The sequence below is a fragment of the Carya illinoinensis genome, chromosome 4 (genome assembly GCF_018687715.1).
Source record: "Carya illinoinensis cultivar Pawnee chromosome 4, C.illinoinensisPawnee_v1, whole genome shotgun sequence".
NCBI classification, from domain to species: Eukaryota; Viridiplantae; Streptophyta; class Magnoliopsida; order Fagales; family Juglandaceae; genus Carya; species Carya illinoinensis.
Window position 1 is genome coordinate 23,199,877 of NC_056755.1, and position 16,563 is coordinate 23,216,439.

Here is a 16,563-nt window from a genome sequence, read left to right on the forward strand (position 1 = left end):
CATTTATGATGGCTGCCTAGCCTTGGTGAGAATTGTCTTTTTTTTGTTTTCCTCGTTTTCTCGAGCACTAAAATTGTAGGATTTTTCTTCGGGAACAAGCCTTGGCCTAGCATTTGCAAGGAAATGCTTCATCCACGTTATTCTTGTGTAGACATCAAAAGTGGTTTCATACCATGTAGGACAAATAAATACAAAAATATTCCTAAAGTTTGATGAATTAGATAAAAATTAAAAATTAAATAAAATATTATTAGAATATATTTTTTAATATTATTTTTATTTTAATATTTAAAAAATTATATTATTTATTTTATTTTGTATAAATATTTTAAAAAATTTTAATAATCAGATGAGTTAAAAAATATTATAAAATAAAATGAGATGAGATGATATAAATTAAATGATTTTTTCTATAATTATGTTACTCCCCATGATTTTTAATTATATTTTTAATCTTTTGAGAAAGATTCATTCGTCTTTTAAAAAAAAGATTTTATTGATAAATAAATAATTGTATTTAAATTTTTTTATACCATAAGTAATTTAGGTAATATAATTTAATTTTAAAATATAAATTTACAAATTTAAATGTTATTAATCAAATTATACATATATTACCTGAAAACTATTAAAATGCACTACATGTGACACCACATCAATTCTACGACAAAAACAAAACAAAAGAAAAGTTTGAAAAAAATAGTTTTGTGGCTATGCAGTCATCTCGTGGTTCTATTAGGGGCGTACCTATATCAGCCAATCATTTACCTGCCAACCATGGTTTATTTTTTCTATTTTTAAGTTTCTTTTTCTTTTTATAAACTTCTTATTCTTTACGCTCTCTCTTATTTTTTTTATATTAAATCTAGTTTTAAAAAACTTGTAATGTTTTATATACGTGGCACAAATGTGGTCTGGCAAATGACGTGGCAAACTGTCAGTGCTGCCAATGTTGCATTAACAACGTTTTGCTAGATTTTCTAAAGGATGGACTAACTTGATATTTTTTAAAATTAAGGAATGAAAAGCCCACTTAAAAGCGCTGCTAGTAATTGAATAATTTTTTAAAAAACTAAAAAGTTTATTATTGATAGTTAAAAGACTTGCATCATCTCACTTATATGAGTGGACAGAATATAATTAGGAATTTCTTCTAAATTATATAAGTATGCACCAATAGTGAATTCAGAGCTAACTAATGGTTAGCTTAATTACCCTCACTTTTGATATGGTTGGCTGACAAAATAGCAACAGAGTTGAGAATATTTCTACCATCATTAATAAGCATTCATCCTTGACTTCAGTCTTATGAAACCTTTTTAAGTCTGTTAACCACTTGAAGAGTATCACCTTCCATAATAATAATTGAGATTCTCATTTTTGACTGAAAAAATAAATAAATAAATAAATAAATTGCAGCTAGCATCAAGGCATAGGATGCTACAGTGAAATGATCGGTAAGTAATGATCATGGGGCTCTAAGTGTGCCAATCACATTACCATTAGAGTCCCTAGTTATAGTACCTATTCTAATTCTACATGTTGTACTATCAATAGTAGCATCCCAATTCAGTTTGTAGATACTCTCAGGTGATTTTTGCCAAGAACGAACAGATTGTTCCACTACCATAGTGCTCATCTAATGCTTCTCGTTACTTTGTTTGAAATATTGGACTTCCTCTTTAGCAGTTTGGATGAGAGAGCCTAGAGGGGAGAAGCCTTTACCATGAATCGGGTTGTTCCTCCTAAACCAAATCAATCGAGCAGTAACAGTAGCTTCATCTAATTTCTTAGTCTATAGAATCTTGATCATATGGCTCCAAACCTCTACAAAAGAACTTATGTGACCAAACATCTTTTGAATCTTCATACAGCCCTAGCTCCACACATCCTTAGCAGTTTCACAATTCCATAGAACATGTACAAAAGTTTTAGGACTTTGTTTGCATTTAGGGCATTCCATCTCTTTTATTACTTTCCTTTTCCATAGATTTGAGAGGGTTGGTAAGGCATCTTGACAGGCTTTCCACATAAACATCCATATAACATTTGGCACTTTCAGATTCCAAATTGACTTCCATATGTCACTCTGCATTCTTCCTTGGGATGATTCCCCATTCTTATGAGTAAGCAGTTCTTGTTGTAGATGATATGCACTCTTGACTAAAAAAACTTCATTCTATGTGCATGACCAAACTGACTGATCTTCTCTACCACCAATATTGATTGGAATGACCCTTATGAGTTCAATATCAAAATGGCAAAAAATGGTGGGGAGAATATTGTCTTGCCATTGCTTCATATCAGAGTCACTTATATAAAAAAAACCCACTCATAATTACAAGCATCTTGGCCCCTGTATTGAACTTTAGAGCAAAACAAAAAAAAAAAAAATTATTTACGTATTCCCTTTACATTAAAGGAGTTTATACACTAGATTTCAATAATAAAAATTAAAGGAAAATGATAGTATGACTCTCAAATATGCGTAGTCGTGTATTTTATTTTTTTTAATTTTTTTAATAGTTAAGAAAATGACTATTAGTGATTTTGTATTTTTTTTTTCTTAATGGCTAAGGATGTTTAAAAATATTTAAGTAAAAAAAACAAAAATAAAAATAAAAAACTCATTTGCACTGGTTTGCATATTTGGAGTACACATTTAGTGTGCACCTTAACGTTGTCCAAAATTAAAATATTGCATCTTCAAAATACTAAAAAGGGGCAATTTGCAGCTTCACTAATAGTTTACAATAACAATTGTATCATATCGCATATTTTTGTAATACCTAAAATGGTAAATACCTATTTTGTAGTTTAAGTAGTATTCCCATAGTTAGAATGTATGAAATAGAATAGAAAAATGAAGATAGGATAGACAAATGTAATAGAAGGAAAAATTAAAGATAGGGCAGAAAAATGACAAATGAGTATAGAATGTAAAAATACAATAGGATGGGGTGCGAGCACTTTGATTCCATAGGATCCAAGCACTCTTCCTCCATAGGTGCTCACCATGGTACGAGCACTTTACCTCTGAAGGTGCTCCCATAGGTCAAGAGCACTTTGTCTCCCAATATGCTCACATTGGTCGCAAGCACTTTGTTTTTCGCGGTACTCATGCTGGTAGGAACACTTTTTCTTCCATTGTTGCTTGTTGAGATGGCGAATTTTCCTAGATGGTGCTTGTAATATCCAGATGGTTAATCACTCTTTTTTTTTTAAGTAGTACTCCCGAAATTAGAATTTATAATAGACCAATATTTGATTAATTATCCTCTATTAATGGTTAAAGTAGTCTTTGTTATATTTTATTACAGGTGGTTCAAATTAGTAATGGGCGATGCATGTTCTTTTATCAAAATGAAATAGAGCTCATTTTTATTTATTAGTTTTATATTTATACACAAATATTTTTATTTTTGAAGATTTTATTACGTGGGTGGCCAAAATGTTGTAAGAGTGCCAGGGATAAGGTTCCTGACACAACCGATTTGAGAAAAAGAAAAAGAAATTGGGCAACCAAAATAACCGTCCATCCTATCCAGTAGAATGTGTTGTACTTGCTAGATGATAATATTTCCTTGACGCAACAAACTTAAGCACTAAGAAAACAAATATAAATAAATATATAATAGAAAATATTTGAGAAATCTAAGAGTTTAGGCGGTTAAGTCGTCTTCTATAAATTGAAGCAGAGTGATGTTATTTAGAAACGGGGAGCATTCGTAAAGTGTGAAGAGAAAATGAGAGAATGTGAAGATGTGGCGCCTTCGACTTCCACCTATTAAACGGCGGGAATTGTGATATTGAGATGATAACAACACGGGTCACACATCCCAAACAACAAGTGCTAAGTGTGTGTATATGCAAAAAGTGTACAGTAAATATCGTGGCAGATAAATAAAAGATAGTAAATTAAGTATCAAAATTTTAAATACAGATTCACTAAAATAAAAGCCTTTCAAAAATGTTATACAATTATCCAAAAAATAAAATAAAAGCCGAAATTGCATGACCAAAAAGGAAAACAAATCCTATGATCCAAAAGTGACCACGAGTCACTCCTTCGATGGAGCTGAAGTCTTAGGCTCAACGTCCTCCTATGCATCAAAATTTATGATTCCATAAAACGGAACCATAGGGTAAGATTACCACAATGAGATTATGAATCTTAGTAAATAACCAACCAAACAACCCAAGAAATAAAAACACATCAATACAACTAACAAGTATGTGTGCACATGATAAAATATGCATGAGACCAAAACTATCATTTTTCCCAACAATGACCTTTTTTCCAACGCACGCCAAAAATCCAATTTGGCCCAAAACATGTCTATTTATTTTCATTTGTCATTTTTTCATAAAATAGCCCAATCATAAATCCACCATTTTTACAGAAAATAGTCCATATATATATATATATATCCATTTATTGCGCATGCACCATTGTTTCACCTAGCGATCATCCACATGCTCTCTTCATCACACCACGGGTAATGACTGTACATGTGACTTCGTATCGAGCGATACCCAGTTTTACCCCCAGTGCGTTTGTGACCAAGTATCCTCTAACCTCCGCCCAGTGCGTTAATGTAAAAATATATTTAAATCTCAATAAATTCTTTAAAAAATTACTTACAATAACAGAATGAAAATTTGGAAGATCAAGGATGATGCCAAAAGTGGCAAAGCGGTGAAAAAACAGTATTTTTACAAAGACTGGCCATGGGTCACTAAGCTAGAAAATTGAAGAATGAGCTAAGAGAGGCTTGAACTAGGCATGGAGGAGCTTATGGTGGTCTATGGAGTGGATGGTGGTGGTTGTGGGTGGCTGTGCATGGTGGAGATCTAGCTGTGAGAAGAAGGGAAACTCATTTCGGGTTGGGTGCTCGATGGAGGAGAAGGAGCTGCATTGAGGGGCTGGAATTGGTTGAGAGTGTTGGTCTGCGTGAGGGGAAACTACCGTGGAGGATAGTGACACCACAAAGTGGCGCACAGTGGTGCAAGGGGGAAGAACCCGAATGGGTTACAAAGCTGTGGGGAGAGAGAGAGAGAGAAAGAGAGAGAGAGAGAGAGAGAGAGAGTCGTGAGGGTGGTGGCTGGTGAGGGTGAGGTTGCCAATGTGAGGGGAAGTCGGTGGTCGTGGTCGATGTGGATGGGTGGATGCACGACGGCATTGCTGGGTTTAGGGAAGCACACAAGTTGGGAGGGGAAGCGGGCTCTCACACAAGCTGGGGGGGGGGGGGGGAAGAGGAGAGAGGGAAAAAGGAAGAAAGGAAAAAGAAAAATGAAGAAAAGGAAAAAGAGAATAAGAAAAATGAAAGGAAATTAGATCTAAGCCCTTCGTCTTGGGGTCTTAAAACTAATTCAACGAAAAGAATTCAAACAAATATTTAATGTAAAAACACAGTAGCTAAGTAAAAATAAAATAGTAAAACCATACAATAAAAATTATTTGAAATTAAGAGCCACTAAATAATAGACAATAATTAATAACAAGAAAAGTACAATAAAATAAATTATACAACTTAAGCAGTAATAACGATAAATTACTATAATAATAAGAATACTATAATAATAATAGTAAAAATAAATGAAACAATAAAATAATTAGTAAAATAACTAATTAAAAATATAAGGAAATGAGGGATTTCACTGAGAATTTGGGTAAGAGAAAGAAAGGAAGAAGAAGAAAGAGAAGAAAATAAAAGAAATGAGAGAAAGAAAGAAAGAGGGAAGGAATATACATAGGGTAAATAAATGGAGAAAAGGAAAGAAAAATGAAGAAGAAAAAGAATACATGAAAAATACAGTTATCAGTGTAAGTGGAAACTCTGCCAATCCTTTGACCAATTTGTGGATTATTTATTAATTATTGTTTCATAACTATTATTTAGTTTATTTTACTAATATTGGCTAATCAAAATGTTATTCCATTTTGTCTTACTCCTAGCCTTATTTTTATGATCTAATTAGCCTGACCATGGGTTATCATTTTGTTTTATTTTGATATGGTCTCATGTTCGGTTCTTATTGATATTTAATGCAAGTTATCATACTTGTATTTATATGCTTTTATTCAATTATTTGAAGATAAGTGAAATGATATAACTTGTGTTCTTTTCCCATCACTCATCAAAAGTTGAGCATATTAACATAGATAACATTATTTTTTAGTACGTCCTTATAATAGACAGACGGAATTATGAACACAATTGGTCATCCTGTAATAAAATACTCAACAAAAGATGTTTCGATTATGAGATTGGTATCAAATCTGATTATGGAGCATTCCACTGCATTTAATGGAAGATGTAGTCCTTAATTGGGGGATGCATTCCCAATGGCAAAAGACCATTAAGTCCTATGAGAGGACAATTAGGGCTGTAAATGAATTAGTCTGTTCAAAAGACCACCCGATATTCGTTAAGTTAAACTCGAATCGAACTCAACTTGTGAAAAAAAAAATGTTTGATCGTGAAAGCAAATGCTTGCTCGATTTTTAAATGAAACATATTTGATTAAATTCAACTCGACTCGGTTAAAGTTTGTTAAGGCTCGCTCGTTTATACCTGACTTGACTCGTTTGCTTAACTCGATTAAAGCTCGTTCATACATATGTTTGTGTGTGTGTGTATATATATCAACTATTATACTTAAATATATAATATGTAACCTAATTACTTATACCTATTCACCTATGCATATACATTGAACATACTATATATATATATATATATTATTTATTTTAGCACACTTAAGACTTCTTAAGTCATTAAATTATAATTTGTACAGTAATTAATCGGTATGACTTAATAATTTCATATAGGATATGTTACTATATATTATTATGTAACATATGTTATATGAAACACATGATACCATAATGCTAATACATACATACATATATATATATATATATATATATATATATATATATGTGTATATGTAACTAGTTAACATTTATTCATAATAACTATAAATTATATGTTTACAGACATTAAAAATTAGTTATGTTATAATTGTATCTTGTATAAAATGTTTATGACATAGTCTATAGCCCATAGTTAAATATTATTAATTCTATTTGGGATGTATTTAATAAGTTTAGTTATATAACTATTTTTTTAAAATTATTAACTCATAATATATTAAAAAAATTATATTACTTATTATACTTTTATAATGTACTTTCGTTTATGCTTAATTGTTAGAAAAGGCAACATTTTGGAAGTTTTGTTTTTTTGACATTGTTTAATGTTTTGTCTTTTATGAATATGATTTCTTTTAGTGCTTTTTGGTATATGCAGTTTTGAAGCCATGTGGGTAAAGAGCTAAATTCAATTTCTTTTATATATGTTAAGATTACATACACTGATTGCTTTAGCTATCATCGAGTATAACTTTTAAATTCTCTTCTAAACTTCTTAACTCTCTTTTAATCTTTATTTTATTGAATTTATTTTAACAAGTTAGACCCAAAGACCCTTCAAATGACAGTAAAGTTTTCTCTTTCCCATCTTTCCTCTACGCACTACTCACAACCACTAACAATTCAGTGCAATTTCTCCATTTTAGAGTGTCAAAGACTCAGATCTTCTTGCTTTCGATAAAAGTAATATTTTTCCTTATTCTACATATAAATGAATAAAAAATTAACTTTTTCAATTTGTAATTTATCTCTTGGGTTCTATTTCAGCCTTTGAGTTTCATTCTCTTGGCTCCATAGAATCTGGACCACAAGACAAAGATTCCCTTTTATCTCACCACTATAAGTATGTATTTATATATTTTATGAATTTGTGTTATTGTTTGTAATTTTATGAATTTTCAAAGCAACTTTAATATATATATTTGTTGAGGAATTGGTTTGATGATTGGTTTGCATTTTGCAATGCTAATATAATTCATGACACACGTATATAATTAGTTCTACTATTGTTATGTTTACTTTTTTTTTTTAGTTTGTATAAATCATTTTGTATACAATTTTATTTTTTATTTTTAGTAAAACTTATTATGAAATCTGGATCTCTCATTAGATCCAATAAAATATTTATTTAGGTTTTGTAAATTGTATGAAAGATAATAACTTTAAGAGTACTTTACACATACATGCGGGTAGCATATAAACAACCAAGCACTTAATTCTTTTGAAGGAAATAAAATAAAATAAAAATAGATTAAATGTTATACAATATTTGTTATTATTTTTATAATGTGTGCATTTTCGAGAGTTTTATGCATTCTTAATTAACAACAAATGAGTTTTTATACTTATAAATATTTTGTTTTCAATGTTATGTTTTAGAACAAATTATATTGCTATGGAGAATCCAAGTCAATATATAGAAAATGAAAATGAGTTAGTAGATATTAATTTGCTTGAAAACCCTACACTCTCTACCTATAGCAGGTGCAACTAGTATGACTTCTAAGGATCCCCTTGACTATGCATATGAAAAGAAGACAAGGAAAAAGACTTCAGTTGTTTGGAAAGACTTCTCAATAATAGAGTTACCTAATAGTGAGAAGAAGTTACAGTGCAAGTGATGTAAGACGTTACTCATCATGTCGAGGTCAAGTTCTACTAGTACTATGCATAGGCATAGAAATACATGTCTTGCACGTGTTGTATCTAATAAGAAGCAAAAGATTTTGAGTATTGAATCTAAGGAGAATGTAGATGTCATCACTATTGGAAACTTGACGTACAATCATAAGAAGGTACGTGAACTTCTTTCTCATATCATTCTTTACCATGAGTACCCTTTTAATATAGTGGAGCATGTACTATTCAACAAAGTTTATGAAGGCAAATACACCTCATTGGCAAAAAATAACTCATGCAACTACTAAAAGGGATTGTATAGACACATATCATAATGATTAGAGAAAGTTGAAAAAATGATTAAGTGGTGTTAATAAAGTTAACATCACTATTGATATGAGGACTTCTGGCCAAAAGGTTTCATATATAGTGGTGATTTGTCACTTTGTGGATCCAGATTGGCTTCTTCAAAAATGAGTCTCGAACTTTTGTAATGTGCCACCTCCACATAGTGATTTTATTATTACTGATACTTTGCAAAAGTATTTTGTTGATTGGGGTATTGAAAAAAATATATTTACAGTGATAGTCGATAATGCCAAAGCTAATGATGTTGTTGTTAGAATTCTCAAAGATGATTTTTGATCGAGAAAACTCTTAACTATTAGGGGTAAATTATTTCATGTACGATGTTGTCCCCCATGTAACAAATTTGTTGGAGTAGGATGGGCTTGACCAAATTGAAAATATAATTGATTGTGTTAGAGAATGAATCGAGTATTTGATAGAATCCGATAGGAGATTGAGACAATTCAGTGAAATTAGAAAACAATTACAATTACCTTCTAAAAAATTGATATTGGGTGTTCCCACTTGATAGCATAGTACTTGATTGATGTTGGTGGCTGTTATGGAATTCAAAAAAGTGTTCCCTAGATCTCAAAATAGGAATCAAAATTTTCAGCTGGTGCTTACTATTGAAGATTTGGATGAAAGTTTAAAATATTTGTGATATTATAAAAGTTTTCAATGAAGTGGCCAACATTGTATCTGGAAGCGTCTATCCAACTTCTAATTTGTTTTTTCTTGAGGTATGGAGGATAAAAGAAGTATTGTCTGCGAATAGTGTTGATAGAAATGAATATATTCATGCAATGGCAAAAGAGATGAATAAAAAATTTGAGAAATATTAGAGTGAATGTAATTTATTAATGGCAACAGCTGCGGTATTGGATCCAAGATACGAAATGGTGTTGATAAAGTTCTATTTTCCTTTAATTTATCCTGAGGTTGAAGCCTCTTAGAATATTGATCTTGTTTTTAAAGTTTTGCATGAGTTATATGATAAGTATATCCAAGTTCACAATTCAATAGCTATGGGCCAAACTACATAGAAAATATTAATGTAGGTTCTTCAAGCAACTCCACCAATATTTTTGCATGAACCATGCCAAGTGGGCGGCCAATGTTCCAATATTTCATTAGAAGTATTGATACTTTTCAGCCTATTAAGTCAAACTTGGATGTATATTTGGAAGAGGATGTTTACATATGTAAGAAATGTACTGATGCAAAGTTTGATACTTTAGAATGGTAGAAGTCAATAATCTCAAGTATAAAATCTTGTCTAAGATGGCACGTGACATATTAGCAATTCCTATAAGCACAGTTACTTCAGAGTCCACATTTAGTGTTAGTGGTAGAGTTATCGATCCATATCGAGCATTTTTATCAAATAAAACGGTTCAAATACTACTATGTGGAGCAGATTGGCTTAGAGCACACCATGGAGTTAAGAAAGAACTAAAAGTAAGTATCACTTTCATGAACACTTTAATTATTTTCTAAAGTATATAGGTATGTGATTATTTTTATTTTTTGTTTTGTAGGAGTTGGAATTGGCTGAAATTGAATTGCCATAATTGAAATTTATGGATGGATGCTATGCAATGCAATTCTTTTATAGAATTATGCATAATTCAAGCTTGTGTATGTATGGGAGTAAATATACTTTATAAATATTTTTTGAGCATATATGCAGGGTCCTTTCTTATTATAATTAATATTTTGAAACATGATATTGTGAACTGACTTTTAGCAAAGTTATGAACATGATCGAAACATGATAGTATGAACTGGAGTTTATCAAAATTGATTTCTATAAAATGTGCTATTTGTCAAACCTCATTGGACATATTTGTTATGGTTAAATAATTTTGATAAAAAAATGCAAGCAAGTAAAAATATATGACTAGTTCTTTTATGTATTTAGAATTTGTGAGATTTCAAAGTTTGATGTAGTTTAGACTTTGAAGTCTCTTTACATGTATTTTGTTTATTTGAAATAATTTTTTTAACCATTGATGCTGATAGAGATACTATAAAACAATAATTCCAAATATTCTATTTAACATGCACTCTTATCCCTAATCTAATTAGATTTCTTATATCAATTTTTTCTCTTCTTTTTTTCATTTTTCTTAATGTGAATAAATATTTTTCTTTTGTGGTTTTCTTTGAACGTCCTTTTGTATATTGCTAAATTACTAACATTAGCTCGTTTATTGATTCTTTAAATTGTAAATGGATACAATGAAAAAAAAAATGTTATCTTACTTGCATTTTTTTTTCTCTAATACTTTAATTTATTAATTTATATAAATAAAAATTAAAAAAACACAATTCGAGTTTAGCCAACTTGGCTCATGCTCATTTTTGTGTTAAAGATCAAGCTCGAGCTTAAGCTCGATCTGGAAGCTTGACTTATTGAGTTAAGCTCAAGTAGAAAAAAAAAATTAAAATTTAGAGCTTGAGTTCGAGTTTTTTTAGTCGATTCAAGCTCGACAATTAAAAAATTGGCTTGGCTTGGCTACAATACAGCCCTAAAGACAACCCTAAATAGTGAAGGGAAGTAAAGGGTGCACAACCCACTTGGAGAGAAACCAAGCATGCAGGTTAGAGGACATCGTGAACAGTGAATAATAATAAATGTGAGAAATTTGAGATAAGGCTAAATAGAAGAAAAATATATTGATAAATGACTTCCCATTTGTTGTTTGTTACTTATCAAATTTTGCTTTGGAATTTGGTTTTGCATAATTTGGTATTCTCTTTATGTGATAATAGTTCAATTATAAATATTCAATTTTTGCTATAGCTCCATTAATAATTGTTGCATTTAGTAGTATTATACCTATGTTTGGATCAATGCTCATTTATACATATCAAATGTTTATTTGTTCATCATTGCACATCCATTATTATCGGATAAATGTTATTTGAGCACTAATATATGCTCATTTGTACATATTACCCGCATTGGATCTTTCACTTATTGAGTTGTTGAACGTGACCCCTTCCATTAATATAATAGATGCCACTAGTAATGAAAAATAACTAAAGGAATGACTTTAAAGCAGAATATGACCGTGATAGAAGGCTCAGTAGGATAGTGGGGTAACTATATGAGGAAGAATGAGCTATAGCAATGTAGTTTTTACTATATATTGATTTCACTTTATTAGGGGGGAAATAGAAAAGGAAAATGTAAAATGATTTTAAGACTAAGTTTAATATTTTCATATTTATCTTACTATAATGTTTTGTGAATATTCAAAATGACTTGTTTTAGGACCCTTCTTTTTGAACTTCCACTATTTAATGACCCAAAAGAAATTCAATAAATGAATTTATTTAGACTTTAGAAATATCACAAATTGAGTGATCGATTAGGTTTTAGTCTGTTAGTATAATTGGACCCCAATCCACTATGATGACAGAGGTTCATTTCTATTTAAATAAGGTACTTAGGAGCAAGGCTAAGAAAAAAATATTCGATTCAAGCTAATTAAAATTGAATCAGTTTTAGTGAACATTTTGAAATCATTTATTGAAGTGCTTTAATCGACTAATTTAGATCGATGTTAACCTATTTTAAACCGATTTGAAGTGATTCAAAACTGTATTTATTTTTAAGTTATCTAACAACTTTGTTTTTCTTTAAATTTTTAGCACAAAAATGCGATAAATCTAAATATATATATATATATATATTAAATTTGTCAGCATTGTATTAATAAGAATTGAAGAAAAATTGAAAGATAAAACATATAGTTCTTTATTTTTTTTTACTTGAACAAAAAATTAATGAGATGAATAAGTATTTTATATTAAATCTATGGTTGTGCATAAAATACAACATTTTTCATGTGTTTATAACTTAATGTCTTTATATTTTTCGTATATGAGGCAAATAAAATATCAACTATTGGGTTTAAATACATAAATTACATATTCATTGAAACTATTTAGATTTATATTATATTTTTATTGAGACTGGTCAATAAATTTATATTTTATACATGATATATATACATATATATAACATAGCCCGCCAAAAATCAGGAACCTCATGGAAATTTTGGAAGTTTCATGAATTAATCAATCACATAGACTTTAATCTATTAGCATAGTCATTTTTACTACTCACTATATAGCCAAAACATAATTTTATTTATTTGAGGTACTTAAGAGTGTGAGAATGAGAAACGGTTTGAGCCATTGGTCTAAGATGAATATTTATGATTTTATAGCGTGAATTGTTCAAGGCACTTAAGAGTTGAATTTTGTGAAATGAAGTATGCTCCTAGTTTGATATGAATATTTAGGACTTTATGACGTAAAGTTATTTTCATAATTTTTCAGAGTGAATAGTGACCCCAGTGTAAACGTCATGCTACACTCAGTTTTTTGTTTTCAAAAACACAATATGAAATATCTAAATTGGGTTAGAGAAGTTTTATCGAGACACTTGACAAGAAGATCAAGTTTTGTGATCATACCACCTAAGCAAAATCTTATTCCATCCAACCATCCAATTTGTATCAAACCAAAGAAAAACTCTAAACACTTAGAATCCAATTGAAACCCTTGAATCTTGTTGAAAATTGAAACCCCAAATAGTTTTCCCAAACCCCAAAAGTTTGCCTCTAAACCTTAATTGAAACCGCTTGTAGCTTAGTATTTAATCACTTGATTAAATCACTTCCATATACTATTAACACTCAAATTTATGTCATTACAACCTTATTTATTCTTTTAAACCATGATAATTTTATTATGCCAAGACAAATTGGATTTGGGGTTTGATAAAAACTCAAACCCCAACAAAATCCTATTGAAACACAAAATCATTCGATTAAGATCCAGGAAATTGCACCACCAAGGCAAGGCTTGTGGAGAAAGTTTTCCTCTACCAAGAGTGTCCTTTCATCGCACAAGCCAGCCCCAAATAGTGTTTAATGGGAAGGCTAAAAGTCATCTCACCACTTCCCTCTCACTCAGTAGCAGCAAGGTTAAAAACCATAGATTGTGGCACTTGGTTTTGTATCTAGTTTTGGCTAACACCACATCACCCAAAGTGCCTTTCACACATCTCCTATCACCCCTTCAAATGTATAAGTTTTATCCCTGTCTATTTCATTAGCCTTTGATCATTTTGAAGCCTTTTTTTGAAGAGAAAACTAGAAGAACTCTTAGACAGTCGTTGTAAGTGTTTTTTCACAAAGTACCATTCACATAGATTGTTCATCTTTGAGTTTAGTTTCTATTTTTATCTTTTGTGTAAATTCTCATGGTCATTTGATGGGTGAAAATTTTATTTAATCATGAAGAGATCATTTTGGGCAATAGTCTGGATGGTGTATGATTCTTTGATTTTTTTTTCACTAAGCTATTGCAAGATCTTGGTTTGATATTTTTATGGTTTATATTTAACATGCTAATATACAAGTTTTATGAAGCTTAGTTGCATGTTATAAGTTTTTTATATGAGTTTTGCATAGACCTAAAAAGTTGAAAACCAAGAGTATGAAAATAGACTTTGTTTTGAATAAGCTTAACTCTTTTATCGTGAAAGTATGCTCTAATGGCTTTGATACTCACCTATGATGTTCCTAGGAATTTGATCTATATGTTAGAATATTATTTTGAGGATTTATGATATTTATTTGAAAGATATAATTTTTATGTATGCAAAGATTCTGATAGGTCTTGTATTTGAGGTTTCCAGATGGATCTATGTTTTAATGCAAATTTTGCCATGTGATCTTAGGTTTAATGTTTAGATATATTCTAGGACTTGATTATTAAGCATATGATGTTGTTCATTTATGATTTATTTCATGAAAGGTTTCAAATCTAATGATTTGATCAAAACTAAATCACATAGCTTTTGGTTTTAGTGAAAGGGTGAAAATCGATTATGTTAAATTTGATTTTGTGAATTTTTGTGATTTTGGCTTGATGATTCAAGACATGATATTTTTAAAAATATGTTATAAATGTATTGAGAGTATGTTATTGAACTTTTGGAGTTCCTGGAGTTGTTTTAAAAAGAGATAAAATCTTGAACATCAAGGATTGTTCTTAAGGATAAATATTGGAAATTTCATATTGAGAAATTTGTAATTTTTTTGATTTAAAATTTTTTTATTTGTTCTATTATGTTATTTGAGCATAGGATGTGATTTTTGTATATTGCATATTTTGGTTTTAGCATGAGAAAGGAGGTTTGAAAGAATTGCAACAAAAATAAAGAGTTTTAGCCTATACATATTTCGGCCTATGCACGTTTAACCTAGTTGGGTTGTGTTTTAATTTTTTTTAATTAGATATTTGGATTTAAGACAAAAATTACATGAGGAATGTAAACCCTCATGTAAATTTTTGTGAGTTTTGGAGTTAAGAATGTGAAATCTTTAAATTATGGGTAAAATGATCATTATCCTACATGTAAAGAGGTAAAATGGTTATTTTGCTCTAAGTCAGTATTTTTATGTTTTTAAGTTGTTAGTGAGGATTTTTTAACATTTAGAAATATCTCCTTACAGTTCTCATTTATTCACACATTTTATTTATTATGCTAACTCACTGTAAGTTAGCTTCTAACTTTCTGTCAAAATATTGTGTATGTTTATTGGTAAGAGAACAGTTGTTCATATTCTTATGTTCTTATATATGTCATGATATGCCAACAAAATGTATATCTGTTACACACTTTACTATGTCATGAAATGTATATCTGCTATACATTATATTATGTAAAAAAATGTATATTTGTCACATATCATATTATGTTACAAAATGTTTTTCCGTTATACATTATATTATGTCACGAAATATTTATCTATTATATGTTATATGTCATATCAAGAAATGTTATCTATTACATGTTACTTCATGTCACAATATATATATATATATATATATATGTTTTATGTTGTGCCATATCATTCATCTTATGTACATGTCACGTTACATTACATCACGTCATTGGGTTGTTGGAATGATGGTAAATATGCATGATTTGTTTTAAGTTCAATCTAGAGGCTCTCAGGTTTGATCATATGCTTTGATGAAAGTTTTGTCATGACATGCAAGCTTTAATGCTTAGATCAAGTTAGAACTTGAATGTGAGGTACTATCTAGTTGTAGGTTCAATGCTAGTTGTAAGATACTACTTCAAAGAGCCTAATTTAGATGATCCCCTATTCATATTGTCAACAAGTCAAGAGCAGACCATTTCCTCCTCTTCAGTATGCTTGTCTCCTCTTAGGGAAGATACAACAAGAAACATCTAAATGGTTATGCTATTTGCATATTTATTGCAAAAAAATCAAGGAGTTTCAAGCCTAAAGTATGTTATACTTTATACAAACCAATTGTTCTAAGTTGTATTTAGTCACTTTATTTTTATGCAAACCGATTGTTCTAATTTGAATTTTATGATTTATAGTTGTTTATTCAAGCATGATATCACTTAGGTTTAAATAATGAATATGTTAGGAGAGTATTTGTGGACTTTTTGAAGTCCTAGGAGTTGGTTTGAAAGTATTAGATCAAGAACATCAAAAGTTTGTTCTATTTGACCTTATATTGATGTTTGGGCATTTTCTATAATATAGTGAGTTTAAGTTTCAATGAAATGGGTAAATTGGTGTCTTAGC